Source organism: Myotis daubentonii, chromosome 12 (assembly GCF_963259705.1).
Source record: "Myotis daubentonii chromosome 12, mMyoDau2.1, whole genome shotgun sequence".
Classification (NCBI taxonomy): Eukaryota; Metazoa; Chordata; class Mammalia; order Chiroptera; family Vespertilionidae; genus Myotis; species Myotis daubentonii.
This window is the reverse complement of record NC_081851.1, coordinates 72,996,319-73,010,085: the sequence shown is the minus strand read 5'-3', so window position 1 is coordinate 73,010,085 and position 13,767 is coordinate 72,996,319.

The following is a 13,767-nucleotide window of genomic DNA, read 5'->3' as shown; positions in this document are numbered from 1 at the left end:
CCCCGAGCTTGAGCCCGCCCCCTGCTCGGGCGGAGATTGATTTCCTGCAGGGGCACAGATTTGGTACCCCTTGGCGCTCACCCTGAGCCCCGGTGGTGGGAGCAAAGAAACACCATGGAGCCCTGCCAAAGGCAACGCAGAGGCAAGAGGATGGAGACTAATGAGGAAAATACAACAAAGATAAAGGGAGAGACCTGCGTGGGTGCCGGATGTTTACAGCTCATCAGAGTGATTTTTGTAGGGAAAATTGTAAGCACGTTGAAATGGACCATAAGTTCACTGGGTGTCTTCCCTACTGGCTCACCTTCCCGGTAATCTGATCCTAAGGGGGATCTCCGTCTTTGTGGAGCTCTGTGCAGCTCTACATTGTGGATACCTGAGAGCAAAACAAAATACCTGTGCCCACTGAACTTCACATTGAATCGCCCCCCTCCTTGGAAAAAGCTGTTTTGCATCTATTTGTAAATTCATTTCCTATTCCTGGATCAGTAATATAAGTGGGTACTTAAATTCTGCTTTAACCATGTTCTAATATCTTACTGGTCTCCTCAATGAGTAAATAAGACATTTGACGTGTTGATTTTGTATTTGCAAGAGATTTATGACTTTTTTCCTTTAAAAAAACAAAATAGTCGCGTCCAGCCAGTGTGGCCCAGTAGGTTGAGCATCCTCCCTGCACCAAGAAGTTCTATTTCCATCAGGGAACATGCCTGGGTTCAGGCTGGGCTCCAACCCCAATAGGGGACTTATACAGGGGCAGTAGATTGATGTTTCTCTCTCCATCTCCCTCTCTCTCTCTCAAATCAATAAAAACATTTTTAAAATATATATGTTTTCGAATTAAGAAATGTCCAAACTTGTAAGGAATTTTTACAAGGTGTTATTTGAGCCAAACTGGCAGCAATGCCAGGCAGCAAGATCTCAAATGATCTGGACAATGACAGTTTTGCAGCTTCTTTTATGCTTGGGAGGGAATATAAGGAAGATTACTTTAAGGTGGGAGAAAGCAAGGCAGGGATTGGATTATAAGAGCGTAAAGATCATGTGTTCTCTCTCTTGAGGGTAGTTACACTTACGTGGAAGGTGAGTTAACCTAGATGCATGGAAACAATGGACAGGGCTTGCTTAAGGGAAATAGAAACCTTTTACTAAGAAAGGTATAGTCCTGGCCAGTTTGGCTCAGTGGATAGGGCGTCAGCCTGCAGACTGAAGGGTCGCAGGTTTGATTTCAGTCAAGGGCACATGCCCGGGTTGCAGGCTCAATCCCCAGTAGGGGATTCAGGAGGCAGCCAATCAATGATTCTCTCTCATCATTGATGTTTCTATCTCTCTCTCCCTTCCTCTCTGAAATCAATAAAATTACATTTTAAAAAAAGTTATATGCCTGGGGCATGACTAATCACCATGACTTTTCCCAGTAAGAAATCTGTTATCAGATCACCCTGTGAGGTTACTTTTCCTAGAGCCTCTTTTTCATTTACACTACAGTTTAACACTTTGGAAGGACCTACACTTCCTTTTTAGGGAATAGACAGGCCTTCTCGCTGCCAAATATATTCTTAGCTGGAGAGACCACAGTGAGTTCAGAGTAAAGGTTATTGCATTGGCATGGCTTCCGTAAGCACTGCCTGAAATTATATGTTGATTTGTTGATTATTTTTCTCACCTACTAAAATGTAAATTCTGGAAAAGCAGAGACTTTGTTTATTTCCTCAAGTGAAAAAATTGTCCATGGACAATTTTTCTAGTTTGGATAGTACTTCAAATTTTAAAAATATGTTTTTATTGATTTGAGAGAGAGAGAGGGAGATGGAGAAACATCAATCTACTGCCTCCTGTAAGTCCCCTGTTGGGGTTGGAGCCCAGCCTGCAACCTGGGCATGTTCGCTGATGGGTATAGAACTTCTTGGTGCAGGGAGGATGCAGGGAGGCCATAATTCACCCAAGCTACACTAAAAGGTGGAGTGGGATGGTAGTAATTTAACTCGTAATGAATTTGGACATTTCGCCACTATCAGGGAGTAGACTATAATAATGCCCCCCCCTGAAAATTTACATAAATTTACATAGCCCTTACTGTGTTCTATGCATGGATCACTTTGTTTCTTTTGAATAATTTCCTTGCATCCCTTGGCCAGCATCCCTTATTTCTCAAGGTAGCTGTAGGCATAGTCATTACCAATTAAATGTGAGCAGAATGATGTATATACAACTGGGTCAGGGCTTTTAGGATTTGAGAACTGAACTACCTGCTTTATTCACACCACGGTTTTTACTTGAAAGAACAACTGACCAGCAAATATTAAAATTCAGACATGCATATCTGGCATTCCATTTTTTGGAAACAAATGTAATTAAGCCTGTCCTAACTGGAATATTTGTTGCCAATGATAAAATTGGTCTTTCAAAGGAAAAAAATGCAAAAAAAAACACATTATATTCACCACCGTGAACTTAGAGATTTTTTCTGATGAGAATGGAGGTAAAATAAACTGTTATTTTTTTTAAGTTAGTTAATGTCAACATTTGAATATCTGCACAACTCAGTGAACCAACATCTCCCAGGTAACCAATGCACAATGTTGCAAAACCATGCATAGTAAAAGAACCAGTCATGTTTAATGTAACTATGAAAAGGTCATTGATATGGTTTCATATTCTACATTGTAACTGAACTTTAGGGAGTTATTACTAAGTTTTAGTGTAGAATCAAAGAAGAATAGCCACAAATATCTAAAAGGGCTATTAAAATACTCCTCCTTTTTTCCAGTCACTTATCTATGTGCTACTAAATTTTCTTTGTATAGTTCAACTAAAAGAACATACCACAGATTGCATGCAAAAGCAGATGTGAGAATGGAGCTATTATTTTTCTCCAGCAAAACACTAAAGAGATTTTCATATAAATATAAAATAATGTCACTCTTCTCATTACTTTTGTAAACTTCAGAAAATATAGTTATTTTCCATAAGATTATTTTATGTTAACATGTAATGGATTATTGTTATTTTTTCATCAATTTATAGATATTTTAAATGATCTCAATTTTAATTTCTAGTATGATAACTATCAATAGCTATAACCCATATAAATAAAAGCTCTTTGGTGTCCTCTATCATTTTTAAAAGTGTAAAAGGTTCTGAGACCAAAAGTTTTGAGAACCAGTGAGCTGGGCCTCCTAACCACCACAGTGGACAATGGTTCCTGATATTTGAAGTGGGGACTTGGAGGTAGGAAGAGCTGCCCTCAGATTATTTTTTAACCGAAGAGGAAAGTGAATTTAGGGTTTTCAAAATTCTTAATAGTGTGGGTTTATACAACTCTCACATTAACAGTTCGGATTACTGGCTCATCAGCATTTGCCTGGACAAGAAGCTGGTCTGAATCTGTTTTTTTCACCTGTAAAATGGAAATAAGATCTGCTTCCTAATGAAGCTTTAATTTCTTTGCTCTGATGAAAGCAGAGGCAAATCATGCCTTGAATATTCCTACCATGATTTCCTTATTCATCTCCAGTCCCTCAAGGTATTTCTTGTCTGCTAACATTGGTAATTATCTCCTTTAGCCAAATTAAACACATGGTTTCTATTTTTAATTGCTCCAAGGTATTGAAAGGAGTAATTGGTAAGTGCTGCCCAAGGATCTTGAAGATGAAAAGTACTATGTAATTATCACCGTGGGAAAACTACTTTCCATGCACTGGGCTAAAATCACTACTTGGGCTGTGGAATTACATTCTAAACCGGGGATGGCGAACCTACGACACGCGTGTCAGAGGTGACACGCGAACTCATTTTTTTGGTTGATTTTTCTTTGTTAAATGGCATTTAAATATATAAAATAAATATCAAATATATAAGTCTTTGTTTTACTATGGTTGCACATATCAAAAAATTTCTATATGTGACACGGCACCAGAGTTAAGTTAGGGTTTTTCAAAATGCTGGCACGCCGAGCTCAAAAGGTTCGCCATCACTGCTCTAAACTGAAGGGCTGCTGGCACGCACACGGTGACGTGGGTTTAGCATCTTTCTGTTTCTTCGCCTTTAAATCTACAGAAGCATCAAGAAGAGTGCCAAATCAGTGAACTTGATGTTCAGCAAAACTAGCAGCGGATATCTGTGGCCTTCAAAATACAAATCGGGGCGGCTAAGCGCAGCTGAGATTAGACAAAAGCCACGGAGGAGGAGGTGAGGGAGACAGGCCCACGCCGCGGCAGAGTTTAACACACAGTAACAGACCTGTTTCTCCAGGCCCGTAAAAGCTATCAAACTATCACCCAGAGGGCCCCGCGTCCTCATAAAAATGGGAATCTGGACACTGACATGTACACAGGGAGAACGCCATGTGATGATGAAGGCAGAGGTTGAGGTGGGCTTGGAGGTACCAAGAGCGGCCCTCAGCTTACTTTTTTAACAGAAGAGGACACTGACTTTTAAAGTTTTCAAAATTCTTAATACTCCGGGTTTATACAACTCTCACACTAACGACCGACCACACCCTGGCAAAACCAGACAGAACAGCCCCGTGGCTGGCATTAGGACCAGATGCAATGACCACCTACCCCCTACCCTAGAGCCAACCATCACAGTCACCGCACCCCCAACTCCATCATGTTTGATGGCTTTCAGTCATGCCCTGGAAGCCGTCAGGGGCCAGGTCTTTGAGCGTTAGCTCACCTGTGACTCGGTGCAGCACCATTTTCTTGGCTGCAAACCCCTTTTTATTGGGCTTGGATGCGCGCAGGTGAATGAGCTCCCTTAGTCTGAGAGCAGTGAGGGCAGGGCGGGTTCCTTCTGCGAGCCGCGAGAGGGCATCTGTGCCAGGCCTCTTGCCTCACCGCTGGTGATTTGCTGGCGATCTTTGGCATTTCTTGGCTTATAGAAGCCCCACCTCGACCTCCGCCTTCATCTTCACACGGCGTTCTCCCTGCGTACATGTCAGTGTCCAGATTTCCCTTTTCATAAGGACGCGGGGCCCTTTGGATGAGGACCTGTCCTGATGGCCTCTGTTGTCCCTATCGTGTAGAAAGAAGTCATTTGCCTTATTAAAAAAAAAAAATCTCAATAGAGTCTTTAACTAAAAATTCAACTTTCTCATTCAAGGAGTTGCAAACGAAGTTTAAATAGAAACTTTCCATGGCTTTAGGTTGACAGTTTTAAAACTCTCCAGTTTCCCGAGGGAACCTATCAAAATGTTTTGAAGGCATAAACTTTGTAATTAATGGGTCTACTGCTCTGCTCCCATGCCCGTCCTGCTGGGAGAACAGCTCTCTCTGCTCTGACCTACAGCTAGAGCAGGAAGTAATGTAGGCACCAACTAAATCCTGCATCAGCTGCTGAAAGAAGAGTGGAGGTAACTCGGGGTGGGAACGTTATGTGTCATTATCTTACACAGTTTTACTCCTTCAAGAGTGAAAAACCACCCCAAAAGCTTTCCCCATCGCTTTAAAAATGTCCTGAACCACCCCCTCCGAGAAACGCCTTCCTTCCTCCAGGAAAATGTAGAACTAGGGGTTTCCCTGGTGGCCTGGCTGGCGGGGCGCCCGGCTCCTCGGGCTGTCACAGGCCCGGAAAACAAAGGGAAATCCCAGCCAAGTCCTCCTGGGCCTGAGCGTCACTAATGGCCTCTTCTTAACGTAGCTAATTCCATCGGCAGCGGCCCTATTTCTTCCTTTTTATTCTTAATTTTTTTAAAAAAATATTTTTTAATTGATTTCAGAGAGGAAGAAAGAAAGAGAGAGAGAGAAACATCAATGATGAGAGAGAATCATGGATCGGCTGCCTCCTGCACGCCCCACACTGGGGATGGAGCTCACGGCCCGGGCATGTGCCCTGACCGGGAATTGAGCCGTGACATCCTGGTTCATAGGCCCACGCTCAACCACTGAGCCACACCAGTCGGGCCCTGTGGCCTTATTTCTAAATAGGTTGCATTCTGAGACACCAGGGGTTTGGATGTCAACATCTGGATTTGGGGGATACACATTTCAACCCCGAGGACCATACGCTCAGGAAGCAGTCTGTTGCTGCAATAGCAGAAGAGAGCCTGCGGGCAGTGAAACCCGAGGGCAGGGCTGCCTTAGCCTCTCCCTGTAGTCAAATTGCCTTTTAAAGTAACTTGAAGTAATTCCTCTCTCTCCGTGGTATGTCATCAACTGAATGTACAGCTACATGTAAGTACGTTTTCAACATTTAAAAAATGGACAGGATGCTGCAGAACCAGGGCCCAGCCAGGCTCCCACCTTGACTTCTGCCGGCGGCACCGTGCGCGGGGCACACCCTGCCGGTTTTCTTCGGTACCTGCGTGTGAGTTTGCCGCACTACCTTGGCCAGACAGCTCCTGCCGGTCCGGGACATGTTTATACATCGTTTAATATACCAAACCACCGAGCGCGGAGCCGAGCTTGATAAATATTTGCTGATGGATGGGCCATCCAGAAACAGGGTCCTTGGCCCCGGGCCGCAGATAAATGGATTCTTTTGTCTGGTGAGAGCATCTCTTTCAGAGCTCTGCACACCGGCTCCTGCCCAGCTCTGGCAGCTGGGGCTTCCTTACATGAGGCACTTAGGAAGGGGCCCTTCTGTGCGTGTCTGAGCAGCGGTGTGGGCGACCCATGCGGCGCTCTGCCCCTGCCATGAGTCACAGGGGGAACTGACGCACTCTGCAAAACCCAGAACGGGGTTTGGATTAGTCATGCTCAGAACCAATTTCTCCCAGAAGCCCAAGCTATTTCAGTGTGATTTTTTTTTTTTTTTTTTTGGAAGCATGAGACAGCAAAACCATACTTGAATACCTCTCCTCTAACATAAGAGCTTCAGTCGCTAAATTCTACCTTATTGGCCCTCTCAGGCCGGCCTACCTCCCATCTGGCCACCGACCCGCAGCAAGAACACTATGAAGGCGCCGTCTATATCAGTGGTTCTCAACCTTCCTAATGCCGCGACCCTTTAATACAGTTCCTCATGTTGTGGTGACCCCCAATCCCATTGTTACAAATTGAACATCATTAAAGCACAGTGATGAATCACAAAAACAATATGTAAGTATATATGTGTTTTCCGATGGCCTTAGGCAACCCCGTGAAAGGGGTCACGACCCACAGGTTGAGAAGCGCTGGTCTATATGTTGGGCTGGGATCAATGAAAATAAGTGGCAATAGTGGCGGGGGAAACAAGAACAAACACAGAGACAATGAACTGAGAATGAGAGCCGTGGGGTTCTCAGTCCGTAGCTGTTGGATGTCCTTGAGCCGATGATCTCTCTGAGCTCCCTGTGGCCTCTGTAAGGGGCAGGAGAGGCCTAGGCCGGGGTCTCTGCCCTGCCATCCCCAGGACACCTGTCCAGAGACGCATGTCCCTCCGGGGACGAGAACCGGGGAGGGCAACACAGGGGTGGCCTGCACAGAGCCACTCAGCCCTTCCTGGTGCCTTGGATTGGACGGCGGAGGTGGGGCTGTCACCTGAGAACACAGGACAGACTTGGCTGTATTTGTTGAGGCAGAGACTCAGTTTGGAATTGTTCTCCTGGCACCTTCCCCAAGCCCTCTGGTTCCTAAAGGAATGATCTAGATTAATGAATTGATTCTTCCAAAGGCCTGAGGGTGAGAGTGCAGCCTTTTGTGTCCCCAGTTCCCTGGGGGGGGCGGGGGGCAGTGGAGGGCCCAGCACTGTCCCAGGAGGTGTGGGCCTGGCTTCGGTTCCACCCTTAAGTCGCAGAGTGACCTCAGCTCCCCATCTGTGCGATGAGGGGGTGAGCCTTGGGAGCCCCAGCCCTGAGCTTGGAGGATCTGTTTGCCTTTCCTTCTTCGTCAAGCCTGTTCCCTTCCTTCCTTAACCTCTCAGTCTTCACTTTCCTTTCCTCACCCTTGCAGAGGCGAGACCTCGATTCCTTTGCTGGCTGGTCTCGGCTATTTCATGATCAGGGCCACCGTTCTCTCAATGGCGATGAAAGGATTTGACGAAGGGTCTCAAAGGCTTGCCATCTGTGATGCTCTAGGCGTCCTGGGAGTCCGTGTGCAAAGTCCCCTGTGGTGCACAGCTGGGTAGAGCTGGGTGCTCTGGGCTGGGGCCACTCCATGCACCCAGCACAGGGCCCTCATCCCTCAGGTGCCCCAGCTGTCACTCACCTACTGGGCCACCACACTTCTCAGGAGGCCTCCATGGAAATGGTTGAGAAGGAGGCCAAACATGCTGTAACGGTGTTTTATAGGCACCAACCTGGTTGAGTAACAGCCTCCACTCGTTCAGTCAAACACGATGTAGGTGTTGCAGTGAAGATATTTTGTAGATGTGATTCGAGCCCGTCATTAGTTGACTTGAAGTAAAATAGATGATGGTAGATAGTCTGGGTGGGCCTGATGACATCGGTGGGAAGGCCGTGAAGGCAGAGCTGAGGCCTCCCTGCAGAAGAAGCCCTACCTGTGACAGGAGCTTCCCCCGGCGCCCCTGAGTCCCAGCCTGCTTTCCTGGGGGCCTTCCCTACGGACTGCAGATGTGGTCCTCCCGCCCCCACAATCACATAAGGCAATGCCTTGCAATACATTTCTTTTTTTTTCTTTATTGATTAAGGTATTACATATGTGTCCTTCTCCCCCCCCCCCCCCATTTCTCCCTGGTGTCTGTGTCCATTGGTCAGGCTTATATGCATGCATACAAGTCCTTTGGTTGATCTCTCCCCCTTACCCCCACCCTCCCCTACTTTCCCTCTGAGGTTTGACAGTCTGATCGATGCTTCTCTGTCTCTGGATCTGTTTTTGTTCATCAGTTTACCAGTATGTTGCTCATTACATTCCACAAATGAGTGAGATCATGTGATATTTATCTTCCTCTGACTGGCTTATTTCACTTAGCATAATGCTCTCCAGTTCTATCCACGCTGTTGCAAATGGTAAGAATTCCTTCTTTTTTACAGCAGCGTAGTATTCCATTGTGTAGATGTACCACAGTTTTTTAATCCACTCATCTGCTGATGGGCACGCAATACATTTCCTAATATCTACTTCCTACTCATTCTGTTTCTCTGACTGACCAGTACACTCTTCTTTGAGGCCTCTGGTTCGACCTGTAGTCGCCAGGTTATTTCTGAAAAATGTGAAACTCTGCTCCCTAGTTCTCTAGTCCTGACCCTCATGACCTTGACTATGTGTGTCAAACGTTTCCGACCAGAATAAATTTGCCCCTACCCTCAGCCACATTCTGGTCAAGGCCAGTGAGACTCTTGAACTCTTGCCTTGGCTTGGTTTTTGCTACCTCACAAGTACTTGACCTTGGAGTTCTTGGTACATTTCGTTTACCCAATGTTACCTTTAATGGCAGAATCCTGTAAATACCTCTTCCTGAGAATGAATATTCCACCACTCTCACCATTTCATTTAACAGCTGTTCCTGAACATCTAAAATAAAGACGAATGGCCAAGTGTAACTAAGCATGGGAGTCCCCAGAGAATACCAGGATCCTGTGTCTGTGAGCGAAAGCAATCCTGCAAATGAGGCCTCGAGGCCTAGAAAGGGATCCTGGAAAAGTGAAACCAAAGAACTCAGAGTCCTTTGCCTTTTTATTTCCAAGAATTGAGCTTTTAATCATCTCTCTCTTCATCCTGCAAATGTGAACTTGCCAAACATCTGGACCATAATTTAAAAAATTTAAAAAACGCAGATTCCGTCCATGTTTGTCCCTGCTGGCTGAGCAGGGGATGGGCAGGACATGCTGACCTTTTTCTAACAGCTCATAACACGGAGAATATTGTCCTCTCAGGTCCAAGAGAACCTGCACCCAGAAGATCCCTTCTTTCGGGGGTTGAGGGGCTGGACTGGGGAGCGAGGGGGTCCCTTGCACTCACATGGGCATCAGTGAAAATGACACAGAAGACAAGCAATGTTTGTCTTGTTGGAGTCTTCAGCTTTCAGACAATCCCAGGCGATGGGGCTCAGGGCTTGCTGACCTACAGTGAGTGTGAGATTTCCCAGTAGAAAGGCTGCTGGCCCTGTCTGGTCTGCAGCCTCGAAGGAGGGCTGGGCCAGCTGGTGTGGAACCCTTTCAGCCCCTCTTCCTCCTGCACTGGGTGCATCCATTTGCTTTGTGCTTCTGGCCTGTGCTGACCTGGAAGGGGGGGTGGGAGGCGGGGGTGGGGTGGGAGGGATGGGCAGTGGCTTCTCCCAGGAGCTCCTGGTTACTCACCCAGCTCTAGATCCGGGGCAGCTGCTGAGGGCCTGTCTGTGCCTGGCAGGGCTGCCAGGAGTGAGGGCTGCCCGGCCTCTGAGCGCCACGGCCCCTTGCAGGCTGCACTGATTCATCTTTCTCCTCCCACAGCTTGCAGCCAGGCAAGGAGGGCTCAGCTCAGAGCCAGGAAGGGCATCACCCCTTGGACACCCTCAGGCTTCTGCCCTTGAGGGGGCAGCAAGCTCCTGGCCTCAGCTGTGCCCACTCCACTGGTCACAGTGGGTGTGCCTGGGAAACTAACAGTTCAGTAAGGTGTGGCTTAGCTGGCACTTGGAGTGTGATGGGGATGAGGCTGAAGAGCCGGGCGGGGTGGGGGGGTGGGGCCCATAAGGCATAATCACAATATAAATTTGTAACTCACCGGGCTGATACTTGGGGAAAATGTTAACGTGCTTTTCCTTTTTGCCTTTCTGAGTATGTGATATTCTCTAGTCCTCCCGAGCATTCACTTCCATGGGGGAGAGGAAGCTGGTTCTAGAAGGAACACAGAAAGAAAACTTTAATATTCACCCTTTGACATTCAAAATACAATTTTTACAGCTTTGTGGATATGTATAGAATTGAAATACAATAACTGCACATATTCCAAGTGTGCAGTTTGATATGTTGGCATATGTGTGCATGCATGAAGCGGTCATCCTAATCAAGACAGAGAATGTATTCAGCACCCCAAAAGTTTCCTTGCTCCCCCACTCCGCTCCCAGGCAACCACTGATTGTTTTCTGTCACTATGGATTAACTTGTTATTTTCTAGAATTTTAGACACACGCAGTATCTACATGTGTTTTGCCCAGTTTCTTTCACTCTGCATATTATTATTTTTTAATATTTTTATTGGTTTTAAAAGAGACAAAGGGAGAGAAAGAGACACATTGATGTGAGAGCAGAACTTCGATCGGCTGCCTCCTGCACACCCCCTACCGGAGACCGAGCCAGAAACCGGGGCATGTCATGTCCCCTGACCAGGAATCGAACCAGCAACCTTTTGGTGCACAGGAGGGATGCCCAACCAAATGAGCCACACCGACCAGAACTCTGTGTGTTATTTTGGGACGCATCCTTGATGTCGCATGACTCAGTAGGCCATTCCTTTTTGTTGCCGAGTAACATTTCATTGTATGAATATCCTACGATGTGTTTATTTACCCCTTGATGACCATTTGGTTGTTTCTGGCTTGGAGCTGTGACAAATCAAGCTGCTCTGGACAGTTGTGCACAAGTCTTTGTGTGTGTGTATGCTTGCATTTCTCTTAGGAACATTCCAAGAATGGAATGGCTGTGTCCTGTCATCACTGTGTTTTTGTCTTTTAAGAAACCGTGAAACTTTTACAAAATAGGTGTCATGTTTTATGCTCCCACCAGCAGGGCAGGAGAACTTCAGCTGTCCTGCATCCTCGCCAACACTTCCAATGGCCAGTTTTTATCATTTCAGCTGTCCTACTGGGTCTATAGGGGTGTTTCATCATGATTGCAATTCTGAATGACTAATAACATTCAGAATAAGGTTTGTAGCAAGATGTTACCCAAGCTAGCCTGGCTATTGCTTGGGGAGAGGCTTCCTAAATTCCTTTATACGGAAGCAAAATACTGAGGTGGTTAAAACAAGGGCTTGGCATGTGCGTAAAAGTGATGGCAAGGTGGGATGGGCCGGGATGAGGCCAGAGTGTGCTCCCAAGGGGACAGCAGCCCAGACTGCAATTCGCCCTTCTGTTGTGGGGTGGATCGCCCCGACCAGGGACTGGAGAGGACAGGGCTGGAGCCAGGATGAGGCCGAACCACCGAGAAGTCCACAGGCTCCACCTCGCAGTGCGGTTTGCTTTGCAGTCAAGTCTGGCCTGCTCACTTCTTGGCCCAAGGAGAGGAAAGATGACATAGGTCTCCGAGGTATTGAACCCCACCCTGAAGAATCTCTTCCTGGTTACACACTAGACTCTGCCCTGACACTTGGGGTTTACTCAGCTGTGTAGAGACCCCTTCCTCATAGGGGGCCCGGAGAGGAAACCCCTGCATGGGGTGGACAGGGAAACCCTGTGCTTTGCCGAATCTAAAAAAAAAAAAAGGAGGGGGGGAGCAGCGGGTGTTGCAAATTCACGATGAACATATGGTAGTAGTTAGTAGCGTGCTGTCATTTGCCAAGTCATTCCAGATTTCTACAGCCCTCCCTACTCTCCCCCCCCTGCTCCTACCTCCCTCTTCCCCATCTCCTACTTCCCCTTCGGTCCCCCCACACTCTAGGCTGACTTGAATCCCTACTTCCCCTTCTCAGCCTGCCCACCCCGCCCACCCCTTCGTCACGTGTGTTCGAAGCAGTGAACAGAACCCCAGCCCCCACTGCCACGCACTTAGTCGACCCATGAGCACATTGCCAAGCTCCGTGTTTTGGTTTTGTTGGACTTTCTTTTGGGAGGTGGGGGGACCGAACATTTTTAATAGATGTCTTTTTCTTCTTTTCCTTTTTTTCTTCTTTCCAGAAAACCAGCATTTCCTGGCTCGGGACACTGTGGAGACTCCAACATAAGTCCCAGTAAAATCAAAGGAAAACGTTAAAAAAAAAAAAAAAGAATTTGTCCCTTGGTAAAACTGTCTTTTAAATTGTAAGGTGTTTTTGTTTGTTTGTTTGTTTTTCCAATGTAAATTATAACTAAAATCTTATTTCTTTCCTGAGTTATTTTGAGAGGCTTAAGCACATTTTTGTCATTTTTGAGAAAAGCACCGCATGTGCCTTCACCATCTTGCCTCATGTGTGTTGGGCACCGCATTCCAAAAGACAAATATAAAACCAGGTGTAATAAAGACAAATGTGTCTCCAGGGAGGATGTAAGCCAGTTTGCTTGCAGCCCATCACAAAAAATCGGGGCTCCCTGAGCTTGGGGTTCCCCAGCTGTGACACAAGCCCACTGCACGTCCAGCATCCACCTGGGCCCTCTGTGTCACCCTCGTGGGACTTGAGGGGCAAGAAGAATGGGCACAACAGTGAAGCTCCTGCCACCTGCTGTGTTGTAATAAAGTCCTTGTCTGTGGTCCAGGAGTCTCGAGTCTTCCATCAGCATCCATGAAACGGTAGACAGCCCGTTCCCAGATTGCACGTGAGATCATGATTAGCGCCGCCACAGTTCTTGATACGTACAGAACCTTGCACCCAGCAGCAGACAGAACACCGACCTCTCAAGCAATGCAGGGACGTGTGCAGATTACTTAGCAGTTTCCACAGCGTGTGCAACCCTAGGACTCGCTCAGCTGGACACAGGCTGCTCCTGGGCTGCTCTCCGACTCCAGGGGTTTTCTGCATCCATGATGGTGCTCAGTGCTTCTCGCAAAGGGGAGGCTGAGGGGCAGAGAGCTGAGGTCATTGCTGGGGTCACCCAGCTACAAGAGGCAGAGCCTGCTCAGCTGAGCTCTCCTGTCTCGAGCTGGAGTGTCTCTTCCACTTATTCGGGTCATCGCAGCGAAGGAGATGCCTGTGCAGTGAGCCACTTGCCCAGCCAGTGAAAACCCTGAGATGTTTCTGGTTCCCACTGGTCTTTGGGAAAGGCAAACGAAACAGA